The sequence below is a fragment of the Mus musculus genome, chromosome 6 (genome assembly GCF_000001635.26).
Source record: "Mus musculus strain C57BL/6J chromosome 6, GRCm38.p6 C57BL/6J".
Taxonomy (NCBI): domain Eukaryota; kingdom Metazoa; phylum Chordata; class Mammalia; order Rodentia; family Muridae; genus Mus; species Mus musculus.
The window spans coordinates 143,108,426-143,123,086 of NC_000072.6; the positions used below are offsets into that span (position 1 = coordinate 143,108,426).

Genomic DNA, 14,661 nt, shown 5'->3' on the forward strand with positions numbered 1-14,661 from the left:
AAAACCCCAGTGCCTGGGAACCATAAGTTCCTCTTGCTTTTTGCATCAATTCCGGCTCCTCGTGGTTCACTCAGGAGTTTCCCCGGTAAGCTATCAGGATCAATTTCCTTTCTCCTGACAAAACCTTTTCAGTCAGCACCTGAGATTCCAGAAATGCTTCCCCACGCTAATGAGGTACGCCAGGTACCCTTAGCCCCCAGCCAATGCTCTTTGCCCATCCAGGATGTTCCTGCCCTCTGTCCCCCAAAACTTTATAAGCCTTCAATCACCTATTAAGGCAGATAACCGAATTGCTGATGATCCACGAGAGCAGGGAGACCCACCGGTGCCTTGCAAGGTTACCTTCTCCAACCATGGGGCCTAAAAGGGTATCCAATAGAGTTCTTCCTTTGCAATTTATTCAGGGTCTAGACTAAAACAAAATGACAGAAACACCTCATCACCCCCTCAGTTCTTGTTATGATACGTTTTAGATTTATTCTTATGTGTATGTTTTGCCTGCATGTATGTATGTATGTATGTATGTGCATCGTGTGTGTGTGTGTGTGTGTGTGTGTGTGTGTGTGTGCAATGCCCACAGAGGCCAGAGACCATCAGCTCCCCTGGAACTGTAGTTATAGGTACTTGTGAGCCACCACTTGGAGATTGGAAACAAAACCCAGGTGTTCCGCAACAAGAGTAGAATGCACTTTTCTTTGATATTTAAAACAGTTTAGGTGAACCTGACCTTGAGCTCCTGGTTTTTGTTTTGGTTTTTTTTTCCTTCCAAGTCCTAGGGCTACAGGTGTACACCATAATAATTATTTTTAATGTGTTGGTTGTTTTTCGCAGAGATGGGGATTAAAACCAAACCCTGACAGGCTGGGTAGGTGCTCTGTCTACGCTGTCCCGAGATGGCTTGCATTTTCTCTCTCCCTCTTCTTCCTTCCTTCCATTTCTGATTAGCATGCAAAAAAAAATGGGTTTTACTGTGATATTTTCATACACACACACACACACACCTACATGCATCTCAGTCACTATACTTCATCTTCTTTGCCTTCTCCCCAGCCCTTTACCCAGATCCCATCCCCCCACTTTCATGGTGCTCTCTCTTCCTCCAAATAGTTTCCTGTCACATCCATCCAGCACTCTACCTATTCTCTCCCACACCACTCTTTAAACCTCCTCCTCGTTCATATTCCCCTCAATATCTTCACATATGTATAATTTTAAATATTCCACATATGAGAAAAATAGGCAACATTCGTCTGGCTGGCTTTTACTTTTTCTTTTGGCATCGCTGTGGATGAAGCCCAGGTCCTTGCACGAGCTGGACGAACCCTCCCCTACTGAGCATTACTACATTACTGTCCTGAGCGCTTCTCACCGCAGAAACGCAATGCAACCAAGGACTTACCACAGCACTCTCGCCACCCTGCCCAGGGCCTAGTCGGCCCAAGAGAGGAGCAGCACGGTGGCTTTCATAGTCACACGGCAGTGGCAGGAGTCACAGAAACCCTGTGTAAAGGAAATAGGCATCTTGTTCCTTGGGCTATTTTTGCAATCAGTTGCTTTTTAGTGGTTACAAAAGTCACACTGTTGATGCTTAAAATATTTACTCTCTGCCTAATCTGATGGAAAGTTTGAAAAGAAAAAAAAAAAAAAAGCTTAGCATTTCCATTCTGAATCAGGCACAAATTCCGAAATAGGAATAAGCAGCTGACCTGCTAGGTGACCTGCTAGGTGAAGTGCCAGCACTGCCCCACGCGCTGAGCGGAGCTGGCTAGGGCTTCCTCGCCTTCCATAGCACAATTATGAGATTCCTCACCCAAGAATATCTCAGCTCCTCAGGCTTCCAATTTTATTCTGTCTCCAATTTGTGCTTTTTTTTTTTTCTAATAAGAAAAAAGTGTATATATTTTGCCATAGTCAGACTACAGCTCTGACCCCACATTATTTCTTAATAGAAAACTACTAGGTCTCTGACATGTAACATCAATATGTAGTGTGCCTCCAACACTTGGATGTCTTAATATTTATCTATTTACTTATATGTGTATGGGTTGCTACACATACGTATGTCTGTACACCATGCACACGCAGTGCCTGTGAGAACCAGAAGACGGCATCAGACTCCCTGGAACTGGAAGTACAAACGCTTGGGAACTACCGTGGAACTCAGGCTGGTACAGCAAACGCTGTGCCTCCTAAGCCTACTCCCACAGCTGTAACATTGTAACAACTGCACCTTCCTCCTTAGCTTCTTTTATGGCCAAACCGAATGGGTTTTTTTTTCTTTCCTTTTTTTTTTTTTTTTTTTTTTTTTTTTTTGCTTTTTGTTGTTGCTGCTTATTTTTTGATTGTTTGGTTTTGTTTTTTGAGACAGACTTTTTGTGTGTACATGTGTAGTCCCGGCTGTCCTAGAACTCACTCTGTAAACCAGGTTGGCCTTGAACCCAAAGATCTGCCTGCCCCTCCAGAGTGCTGGGATTAAAGGCGTGCTCCACCACCACCTGGCTACTGAACGTTTTTCAAATCATTCCACTCTGCTTTTAGTTTCTGATTTCCACTGCAAAGTCATCTAAACGGAGCCAACATAGTCCCTACTGCAGCCTAAATGCTATGCGGTCTTGTAATTTCTTCTGCCAAATCAATTGCTCTGTCACTTTTAAATTCAATGCCAACAAAGTCTTGGGACATGAACAAAATGCAGACAATCTTGCTTCCGCAGGTGATGTGAGCATCCTCTAGTCCATTTCCTGATGGAGTCCGATGGAGTCCCTGTTCCTGTCTGAAATTGGTGAGCCTGGCTTTCATTGTCTGCAACCCCACTGGCATTCGGGCACCCCTGGAATCACTCAGTAAGATGATCTGACAATGTTATAGGGTAGCTCTAGTTTACAGCTCGAAACATTTTCAAATCCTTCTCACAAGTCAGTCCCCAAAGAGTTAGTGAGAAAACTGCAGTGGTGTCTGGGTAACTGGCTCCTAGTGGACAAAATGCCCTTTGTAGGTAAATGGCCTAGAGGCTACAGACAGACCGTTCCTGATAGATCAAAAAAAACCAAAAGAACAGAGAGTTTCCCACACACGCATGCCCTCACAAAGGACCTGTATTGCAAGAGGACTCAGCTTTCTCTAGAATATGATATGATCAACATTTGGGTTTGATTTCTGTTCTGAAGATTGTGTACTGCTCTCGCAGAGGACTGACTCTCAAGCACCTCGCAACAGCCTGTAACTCCAGTGCCCTCCGCGGGCACTGGATACTGTACTCATAGCAACACAAAGACATACGCATATATATATTTAAAAATAAAAATATATCTTTAAACATATACATATAAGCCGGGCATGGTGGCGCACGCCTTTAATCCCAGCACTTGGGAGGCAGAGGCAGGCGGATTTCTGAGTTCGAGGCCAGCCTGGTCTACAAAGTGAGTTCCAGGACAGCCAAGACTATACAGAGAAATCCTGTCTCGAAAAACAAAAAAAAAACAAAAAAAACCAAAACATATACATATAAATTATCTATAATATATTATCTATAATATATGTATGTATATACACACACACATATATATACATATATATATATGGGTAGTCCACTCTAATCTCATTTTGGGGTGCTTTGCTTTGTTTTGCTAAATACGCTTCTGCTTAAACTGTCCTTAAACCTTTCCTCTGAATTCTTTCCTTTGAGAAGGCAAGAGCAACGTAACCACTGCATCAGAAACATCAATGACACAAGAGACCAACGACCTCCTCATGTGTGTCTCGAGCCTCTAGCACAGGATAAGTGCGTGCGGGCCTCCCAGATGCCGTCACTAAAAGCGTGGAGTCGGCCCAAGTTCACATTCCATCCACACAGCAGCTGGAAGAGACAGAAGCCCTCCTTCCTATTTGCCTTTCAGCATTGCTCTCATCATGACATTCCTGTTATCTTCAAATCCCTGATGGGAGAGCATCTTGCAAAATGATAGTACATACATCTTTACTTCATAGTTCTAGGTTTAAAAGAATTTTTTTTTTTTTTTTTTGCTATTGCACACCTGCTGATTAGTTAACTAGGTGGCTTCGTCAGCCAGTAGGGCAATTTGCCCAGGGATACATAACTTGGATTCGTTGCTTTAATCATGTGCAGAACTCCAGAGTTATGAGCTTATAGAGGCTTGTACCAGGGTTCAGAGAAAAGCCACTGGTCCTTGGCAGTGTGTTGTAGCAAGGAAGGAAGACACCCGCATCCCCGGAACACAGATAGGACTACTGAGACCAACGCGTGGAGCTGTAAGGCAAAGCCCACAGCTTTGTGGAGACTCCAAAACACTGGACATGCCAGGAACATGGGAAGTCTGCTGGGAAAAGCTACAAATACAAAATGAACCCAGCCTAGAAGAGGCCATTATTCACACTGTGCTATGGTCATACGCAACACACATGTAGGCTGCTTTTTACTTCAAGGAAATGACAGCAACGAGTTTGCCTCGATTCTCAGAAGGTGCTTTGAACTCTTGAACAGTCTTGAGCCTAAGACTGTGGGGGCGACTTCCAAAGTTGAGCTGTTAATGTTTAACTGTGAAGTGTCCTGCTCATCTATTTATATATTTAGACAGTATATTACCTGAATGTCCTCACTCACCTATTTGAATACTTGGTTCCCAGCAGGGAGTGGCCACTCTCCAAGCCCACTACCATATCTGCTCTGCTGTTGAGGACTGTTCTTACTAAACTGTGTGACAAAAACCTTCCTCCATCTTCCTTCCTTCCATCGTTCTTTCCATCTTTCTTCCATCCTTCTCCTTCCTTCTTCCCATCCTTCTTCCTCCCTCCCTCCCTCCCTCCCTCCCTCCCTCCCTCCCTCCCTCCCTCCCTCCTCTCCCTCTCTTCCTCCCTCCTTTCCTTCCTTCTGGCCTTTTGTCAGCTCTTTGGTGACAGCAATGTAATCAGTTCAGACAAACAAGCAAGATCAAAGGAATGTAGAGAAAAGACATGTCCTGGGAACAAGACAGGGAACAAAGTAAAGTAAGGTGGACATTGAAGACTGTGACACTAACAGTTTAAGTTAGCCATGTTGATGAATATTGCAGAAAGAAAACTAAGTCTAAGAAAGAGGCTAATAAAGCCGGGCATGGTGGCACACACCTTTAATCCCAGCACTCGGGAGGCAGAGGCAGGCGGATTTCTGAGTTCGAGGCCAGCCTGGTCTACAAAGTGAGTGCCAGGACAGCCAGGGCTACACAGAGAAACCCTGTCTCGAAAAACCAAAAAAAAAAAAAAAAAAAAAAAAGGCTAATATAGGAAACAGAATAGATAGATAGATAGACACACATATATGTGTGTATAGATATATATGTATATATATTTGTGTTTGTATATAATTCATATTATATATATATGTAATTTATTTTTATATCATTTCATTGGAGACTTGCTGACACTTTCAGAGGTTTAGTGCTTTCATCATGGTGGGAACATGCCATCACCCATGACTCATGGCACTAGAGCCTGTGCTGAGAGCTACATGGGATCCACAGGCCAAAAGAGAAAGAACTGGGCCTAGCATGGGCTTTTTGAAACCTTAAAGCTCACCCCCAGTGACTTACTTCCTTCCAACAAGACCACACTTTCTTTTTGTTTTTCGAGACAGGGTTTCTCTGTGTAGCTCTGGCTGTCCTGGAACTCACTTTGTAGACCAGGCTGGCCTCGAACTCAGAAATCCACCTGCCTCTGCCTCCCAAGTGCTGGGATTAAAGGCGTGCGACACCACCGCCCGGCTAAAACCACACTTTCTAATCCTTCTCAATAGTAATGCCACTTCTGATAACTAAGCATTCAAAGATATGAACCTATGGGGTGGGGGGCTATTCTTATTAAAACTAGCACACTGATTCCCAGAGAACCCAGACTTAGTCCCTAGCACCCATGACACCGGCTTCTGGACTCCAAGGGCAAATGAACTCACTTGAGCACTTGTGCACACACACACACACACACACACACACACACACACACACACACACACACACACACATATCAAAACAAAATCTTTTTGTAAAGAACCAGAAAGAGCAGAAGGAAGGGAAATGTCTCCCCCCCCCCCCATGCACAACCCCAGCTTTCGTGTTCCTACCTTTTACTCTTTAGTCTCCCACTTCCTTGACAGAAGGAAAAGGGACCTTAAAGGACCTAAATCCTAGGGCATAGGGGTATAACTTGAGAACTGGTGTTCAAAAGGGAAGTAGTGTGGTTTGACTTTGAAATGACTGCAGGAGGTTCCCACGTCTAAGCACTTGATCTCCAGCTGGTGGCACTGTATTGAGTCTCTGCAGGAAGTAACTCCTGGAGGCAGGCCTTGAGATGTCACAGCCTGATCCCCACTTCCTTTCATCCCTCCCTCCCCCCTCTCTGAGGGCAGATGCAATACGAGCAGCCAGCCTCCCCCTCCTGCTGTGATGTCTCCCTCAAGTTGGAAAGACAATACACCAAATTAAACCCTTTCCCCCTTAAATGTCTTCTCTCAGACATTCAGACACTGGAAGAAGAAAAGTGAAGAGGGAGGCAGCGAAAGCTAACAAACGCCATCCATCCATCCATCCATCCAACTATCCATCCGTCCATCCACCTGTGTGAGACATTGCTGGATCTCTCTCCTGTGTCCTGGACCATCCACGGGCTCTCTGCTTCCATGCTCAGTGTTCTAATCTGGTTCACGCCTCAAACTCTAACCTCATCTCTCTATCGCTGACAGCCTGGTTCCTTTTTTTCTTGGCAAAGACTTTGACCTGTACATAAACTGCACGAGGCATCTCATACCGGAAACGCTTTACTGCTGTCTGAAGTTCATGCCCTCCAAGTCAGGGCTTTCATCTCCCTGGCCTTGCTGAAGTCACTCCTAGCACAACAGTTCTCTGAACTCAGTAGGGCTCTGTGGCCCTCAGCCCTCTTCAGGAAGCTTATCAGTCACTCTGGCCTTCCCTGCCACGCTGCCTAGACTGTGTCACAAGGACACACCACTTCCGCCACAGCTTGCCATTGCTCCCTTTCCACCTCCGTTCCATTATCACTTTATCTATTTGTGTGTGTGTGTGTGTGTGTGTGTGTGTGTGTGTGTGTGTGTGTGTGTGTGTGTGGTGAGAGCACAACTCAGAGCTCAGAGTACAGTTTTCTCTTTCAAACATGGGTTCAGGGAGTGGACCCAGGCTCTCAGGTTTCTCCGAAAGCCTTTTCTTTCTGAATCATCCTACGGGTTCTCCTGTTGCACATCATCTCTAGCTCTATGGTGACTACCACAAACACAGTGTGTTGGCTTTTTGTCATAGGCTCCGCCCTACAGTTACCTGACCCTGCTTGCCCCTCCCACTCTCATCTCTTCTCTTGCTCTCTTACCCCCTTTCCCCTCAGTCTCTTCTCTTCTCCCTTCCCTCCTCTCCCCTCTCTCCACGTGCTCAGGCCAGCCTCTAATCGTTTTCTCTCTCTGTCTCTCTATCTGTCTGTCTGTCTCTCTCTGTCTCTACTACCCCCTCAACTCCCCTCCCCCTGTCCTAAATAAACTCTATTCTATATTATGCCATAGTGTGGCTGCTACCCCAGGGGGAAGGGATGCCTCAGTGTGGGCAGCAAAGATACCCCTTCCCCCACACCTTATGGGTCCACCACCAAACATATTCTTTTTTCTTTCTTTCTTTCTTTTTCTTTTTCTTTTTTTTTTATTTTCTTTTTTTTTTTTTTTTTTTCTCTGTATAGCCCTGGCTGTCCTGGAACTCACTTTGTAGACCAGGCTGGCCTCCAACTCAGAAATCCACCTGCCTCTGCCTCCCGAGTGCTGGAATTAAAGACGTGCACCACCACAGCCCGGCTTCTTTTTCCTTTTTATAAAACACAGCACAGTGTGTGTTAAACAAGAGGACCCTGTGAAACCAACTTTTGCTTAGAGATCTGGGCACCTTCTCTTCTAATCTACCACATAACCTGGGCTAGAGGTTCCCAAACTATGAGGCACACTAGCGAAATTTACCCTCTACTTATTTTTGTATAATCCACAAGACAAGAATTGTTTTGATATTTTCTTTTGCTGTTGTTTGTTTGAGACCTGGTTTCACTGTGTAGCCCTGGCTGTCCTGGAGCTCACTGTGTAAAACAGAACCCACAGAGATCCTCTGTTTCTGCCTCCTGAGTGCTGGGATTAAAGGTGTGCACTCTCGTGCCTTGCAGTTTTGATGTTTCTCAAACAATAAAAGGAAAAGATATTTTGTGAAAAATGAAAATTACATTGAATTTCGATTCCGCCAGCAATAAGTAAAGTCTGACGTAGCTGTGCCGTAGAAGCCCCCACTGGTGGAGGTGATCTACGGCTGATCTCACATCAGAAAAACAGCTGAACAACTGTGGTAGTGACTGTGCCTGGACACCCAATCACATTCTGCCTGCCACACACAGCTAAGAAGAGCCATGAACGCAGCCCAACACTAACTCACTTAGAACACTGAATTTTTTGCCTGTTTTTCTTGTAGCTCCACCGTTTTAGAACATAAATTGTGTGAAAGGCATTGTGTTTCCATGACAAAAAGCTGACCGAGCTGCAAAGCTTGCAAGTCTTCAAACTCTCAGCTGGAAACAATCAAACAAGCAAGGGTTCCCAACTCACCGGAGGCCAGGGCCAGAGGATCCCAGGGAGTTTGAGGTGAGCCTTGGTCATTGCACTGGGCCTGACCAGATGACCCGGAGAATCTCACCCACTCCTTACCCCTAACCTGCTTGCCTCGGGGCTAACACCTCTAAGCCCAGCAGGAAGCTCATCATGGATTCAGCGTCAGCCTGGACTGTATTCTAGGTCATTATGAAGCTTTCTCACACAACAAAACCAGCTCCTAACCTAATCCTAATTCCTGCGAACTCCCCTTTCCTATGGTAGGCACTGCCTTCAGAAATGGGGATCATGACATCTGGGGCGGGGGGTGGGGGGGGTGGGGGGGTGGGGGGTGGGCTACTCAGCCTCACACAGGAAGTAATCAAAGGAGGAGCTTGGAGTTGTCTCAGGGCAGTGGAAACCCAGAAGATTCTACAAGATACCAAGGAAGGGGATGGTGGAACTTTACCACTTGGTATTTTGGCTGTGAAATGAAAGGTTATTGGGGGCTGGAGATCTGATTCAGAGGGGAAACGTTGGCATCGCATCAGATGCAAAGCTACGGGTTCCATCTCTAGCCAGCCTCTTTCCTGATTGTCTAGTGTTTAAGATCCAATGCTCTCAACCCCAGAAAAACATGCGCATGCACACACACACATGCAAGGACTCATACATCAGGGGCAAAAGGGAGGAAATCATAGCATCTGTATGAGTTGATCACATAGGATGAGATAATATTCATGAAGGTCTAAGGGTGTGTACTTACTCTTCATTAGTGTTACTAAAATTGGGTCAGAGAAAAGCCAGTGTCTGAGAGATGAGTGTTGGGAGAAAGCAGTAGGCTGGCAACCTGGGAAGGAAACCATTGTCTCCACTGCCACCCTTGCCTTTGGGAATGTAAGTATTTATGTGAGGATAATGTCAAATGCCACAAGGAGGTCAGAGTTTTCCAAAAGTTTGAGTAAGGCTGTCTGGTCTTGACATAAGGTCTCAATGAGTAAGTAGCAAATTTATCACGATGGTGTTCTCCTGACTTCCGGGCAGCACATCTTAGGTCATGTTTATGATCCATAGTTTGCTTCTAGAATCATCTCAGAAAAGCAAGCCCATAGGAATCCGGGCTAAAGGCCACGCCCTCCCTGGGACTGTTTAGAGGGCGAGGTGTCTCCTGTAGGCTTTGTCTGAACTTCGGGTGTCCAGCTGCTGGCACTGTGCTGAGAAGTTGAGGACCATTTAGGAGGAGGAGCTGGAGGAAGTGGGAAGCGAGCTTTCAGGGCTTTGTCTTGCTTTGCTTTGAGTCAGAAGCTTCTGTGCCCCCTGGACGTCACTACGCGGGAAGAAATTGCTGCCTGCTCCCATTGCCTTGTTCTGAACTCTCCGTCGTGCCTCCCCACCACAACCCGCTGCTCCCTGTAAAGTCTAAGCAGCACAAAAAGAAGAAAGAAAGAAAGAAAGAAAGAAAGAAAGAAAGAAAGAAAGAAAGAAAGAAAGAAAGAAAGAAAGAGAAGGAAAGAAATGATGGAAAAAAGGGAGGAAGGAAGAAAGGAAGGGAGGAAGGAATAAAGGGAGGGAGGAAAAGATGGAGAGAGTGAAGAAGGAAGGGAGGGAGGGGGGAGGAAGGAAGGGAGGAAAGAAGGAAGGAAGAAAGGAAGGGAGGGAGGAAGGAAAAGAAGGAGGGAGGGAGGGAAGAAGGAAGGAAGGGAGGGAGGGAGGGGAAGAAAGAGAGGGGGGAGGGGAGGGGACGAGAGGGAGGAGGGGAGGAGAGGGAGGAGAGGAAGGAAAAATTAAAAGAACCCCCCTGAAGTTGGTTTTGTGGGTAGGTATGTCTTTTGTCACAGTAATGGAAATGACTGCGAAGGTGGATTCAGCTACAACCTCCCATCCACACGCATCTGAGGATAGTTATAAACACAGCCCAACATACACACAAAAAAATCTTAATTCAGTTAGAGCACTGAATTTTTTTTCAAGTTTTCCTTGTAGGTCAACTGCATGGTTCTAGAACATGAATGATATGGAAGCTGTTACGTTTCTGTGTCGAAAAAACTGGACACACTGTAAGGGCTTGCAGATCTTCAGCTATAAACTGTCAGCTGGAGCGAATGGCACGAGCAGCTACTCCCAGCTCTCGAGAGGCTGAGGTAAAAGGATCCCAGGGAGTTAGAGGCGTGCCCGGTCTACACCATAAGCAAGCTCTTGTCTTAAAAAATGTTTGTAAGGCACAATATGAACTATCTAGCTCATAACAGAAATGTTCTGTGCCTTCTCTGTACCAACTCCTGGATTAGTCAACATCTGCCGAGGAGAAGCCCATCAGTTATGTGGACTGGTACTCCGTTCATGGAAAGTCGCCATGACCAGGAAAGCTCTAATTTCCCTGGCCCCTACCCTCAGTCTCCCACCTTTTCACTCCCTGAGCCTCTACATGCCTCACCTCCTCCCCATCTCCCTAGATGCCTCCCTCCTACTTCAAAGTGAAAATAGAAGCTGAGAGATGCTGAGAGATTGGCATGCCCTCAGTTTCCTGCGGCTGTGCCCACCTCCACACCTGCCTACCATTGCCTCCTTTCCTTCTTTAATACCCATTGCTTCTGAGCTGGGGATTCTTCTGCCTGGGAAGCCAGACCTTCGGCCTCTGCTGTGATGGTTAATTTTGTGTGCCAATGCGTCTGGGTTGAGGGAAGCCCAGATAGCAAATACAGGATGATTTGGGGGTGTTTTTGAGAAGGTGCTCTGGGAGCCATTAGCATGAACATCAGTAGACTGAGCAAAGAAGACCCACCCTCGCCAACGTGGGCAGGTGCCAGCCAATTCTCTGAGGGCGAAGGAGGAACTCAAAAGCAGAGGGAAGCAAGGTAACTAACTGCCTCCTCTGAAACAGGGCATCCCCTTCTCCCCTGGAAGGTCAGGGCCTAGGTGGACCCTTCAGATCGCCACTAACTTGTTGATTGGTGAAGTACCAATGAAAGAGCGTCAGTAGAGTCAGGCTCTGCTCAGAGGGGCCTGTGAAATGACTGAGCAGGTGATGGCGCCTGCTGAACCAGCCTGAGGACCTGAGTCTGATCCAGAACCCACAAAGGCGGAAAGGAGAGAACCGGACCCCACAGAGTTACCCTCTGACCACACTGTGGCACATGCATACCCCTTTCCCCCCAACGATAGGAGTGGAGTGTGGGCTTTTATTCTAAGCTAGACAGAAAGGTGAGACGTCTATGTGTGTTCAAAATTAACACTCCCTACAGAATTCCGAATATTATGGTCTTCTCTAAACGTGCCATTTCTCCTATCTTTACCACCTCATTTAAGGTTCTCATCATCTGCCTACTTCAGAAAACAAGACAAAACAAAAACCCTCTAAGCCATTCTTTTGTTTAAAAAAATATTATTTGTGTGTGTGCATGTGCATGTGTGTGTGTTTGTGTGTGTGTGTTCTTCTAGTCCCTTTCATCTCGTCTCACAGGTCTCTCTGAACATATGTCATTGTGTTGGATGACTGGCTGTAGATGTGACAAATCTCTGAGGGAACAACGTAGGGCATGTGGGTAAACTAAGAGCCATCCACATTCTATAAGCAGGTGCTCCCTAGGCAGTCCTCAGTGACTAAGCACCAGCTACCAAAGCGACACATTTCCACTGTTGTCATGAGCTGTATGTTATAATAGGTATATAACATATTTATAACGTGTTATATATAATATGTATATGTTATAGAAAGTTCACACCTTCACAACTGTCTTAGTTAGGGTTTTACTGCTGTGAACAGATACCGTGACCGAGGCAACTCTTCTAAGGACAACATTAAATTAGGGATGGCTTACGGGTTTAAAGGTCCAGTCCATTATAATCAAGATGGGAACATGGTAGCATCCAGGCAGGCATGGTACTGGAGGAGCTGAGAGTTCAATATCTTGTTCTGAAGGCAAACAGGGGAAGACTGGCTTCCAGGCAGCTAGGACAAAGGTCTTAATGCCCATTCCCCCAGTGACTCACTTCCTCCAACAAGGCCACACCAAATAGGGTCACTCCCTGGGCCAAACCACCACAATAGGCCTATTCTCTTTTTCCATACTCACAAAGAGATGGCCTTTTGTATACCCCCCCCCCCCAATAAATATCTGGCATGGGGTCTGTTGCATGGAGTGATCATTGCTTGGCTCTCTGATAAATGAAAAAAAAAAATCTAATAATGGTGCCATGCTACTCTGTCGGATATCCTGGTGCCTTTGACCCCCTTTCGGGTCTGAGCTGTACTGGGACCCTACAGTTTATCTCCAGTTTACCTGCAGCAGAGTCTCTGGTAACCTTGGAGGTGGAGATACCGACTCCACTCCAGACCCTTTCCCTTTGGCAAGACTTTATTTTTTTGAGCTTCGATTTTTATCTTTTGGTTGCAAAAATGCTATTACTGGGCACCAAGATTCCCTGACCCCCATGAAATGTGGTAGAAACTCACTGAATGGCTTGTGTCTTCCTTGTTTGGTCCTTTTTGAGTCCCGAGAACATCCTGATAGGAACAGTGTCATCCATAGCTTTGGCTACACACACACACACACACACACACACACACACACACACACACACACACACACACACACCATGCCTCTTCTAAAACCTCCAGCCTTTCCACCTGGTACTTGACCTGAAGGGCCCCCAGTTTATTTTCTTTTACACTAAAATCTGGCCTCAATGTCCCTTTGATAATCAATGTCAATGTGGCCAACTAGCAGCAGCCTAGATCCCAACAGTCTTTGGGACATTTATAAATACTGCGAGTAACTGAGGGGGAAAAGAAGAGATTCTCCATCTCCTATTTCTATTTTCTCTACTCCAAGCTCTGTTTGTTTTGCCTGGTCTCCCCTACATGCTGTATAAATGTCCCATCTCTAAGTTACAGTTGTCAGGTCTGAAAGTTTGTTACAAGGTGAGAGCCAGGAGCTGGACCTAGCAGGAGGTTGGAGAAAGCAAAACAGGCAGACCAGCAGCAGCTGGCACTGTAGCACAGGCCCTTCACTGGCTGTTGGTGAATCTCTCCATCCCCTGCAGCATCCACTCCCAACCAAGCCACTCATCTACTCTCTCTTTTTTTTTTTAAGGACAATTTTTTAAAAATTAGGTATTTTCTTCATTTACATTTCAAATGCTATTCCAAAAGTCCCCCTTATCCCCCACCCACTCCCATTCTTGGCCCTGGCTTTCCCGTCTACTGAGGCATATAAAGTTTGCAAGACCAATGGGCCTCTCTTCCCAATGATGGACAACTAGGCTATCTTCTGATACATATGCAACTAGAGACATGAGCTCCAGGGGTACTGGTTAGTTCATATTGTTGTTCCACCTATAGGGTTGCAGACCCCTTTAGCTCCTTGGGTACTTTCTCTAGCTCCTCCATTGGGTGCCCTGTGTTCCATCCAATAGCTGACTGTGAGCATCCACTTCTGTATTTGCCAGGTACCGGCAGAGCCTCACAAGAGACAGCTATATCAGGGTCCTTTCAGCAAAATCTTGCTGGCATATGCAACGGTGTCAGCGTTTGGAGGCTGATTATGGGATGGATCCCCGGGTACGGCAGTCTCTAGATGGTCCATCCTTTCGTCTCAGCTCCAAACTTTGTCTCTGTAACTCCTTCCATGGGTGTTTTGTTCCCAATTCTAAGAATGGGCAAAGTGTCCATACTTTGGTCTTCGTTCTTTTTGAGTTTCATGTGTTTTGCAAATTGTATCTTGTATCTTGGGTATTCTAAGTTTCTGGGCTAATATCCACTTATCAGTGAGTACAAATCATGTGAGTTCTTTTGTGATTGGGTTACCTCACTCAGGATGATGCCCTCTAGTTCCATCCATTTGCCTAGGAATTTCATAAATTCATTCTTTTTAATAGCTGAGTAGTACTCCATTGTGTAAATGTACCACATTTTCTGTATCCATTCCTCTGTTGAGGGACATCTGGGTTCTTTCCAGCTTCTGGCTATTATAAATAAGACTGCTATGAACATAGTAGAGCATGTGTCCTTCTTTCCAGTTGGAACATCTTCTGGATATATGCCCAAGAGAGGT

The 14,661-nt window shown here is 45.9% G+C and overlaps 1 long non-coding RNA gene across 1 annotated transcript in view; it reads right to left on the reverse strand.

The window, feature by feature from the left end:
* Positions 1–788: 788 nt before the first annotated feature.
* Positions 789–14,661, reverse strand: part of Gm31108 (predicted gene, 31108) — a 44,718-nt gene continuing 30,845 nt past the window's right edge. Inside the window, exons 8-9 of the long non-coding RNA NR_153819.1 lie at positions 1,400–1,500; positions 789–937 (exon numbers count right to left, since the gene is read on the reverse strand). This is a non-coding gene — a long non-coding RNA (predicted gene, 31108). The remainder of the gene's footprint in view (positions 938–1,399; positions 1,501–14,661) is intronic.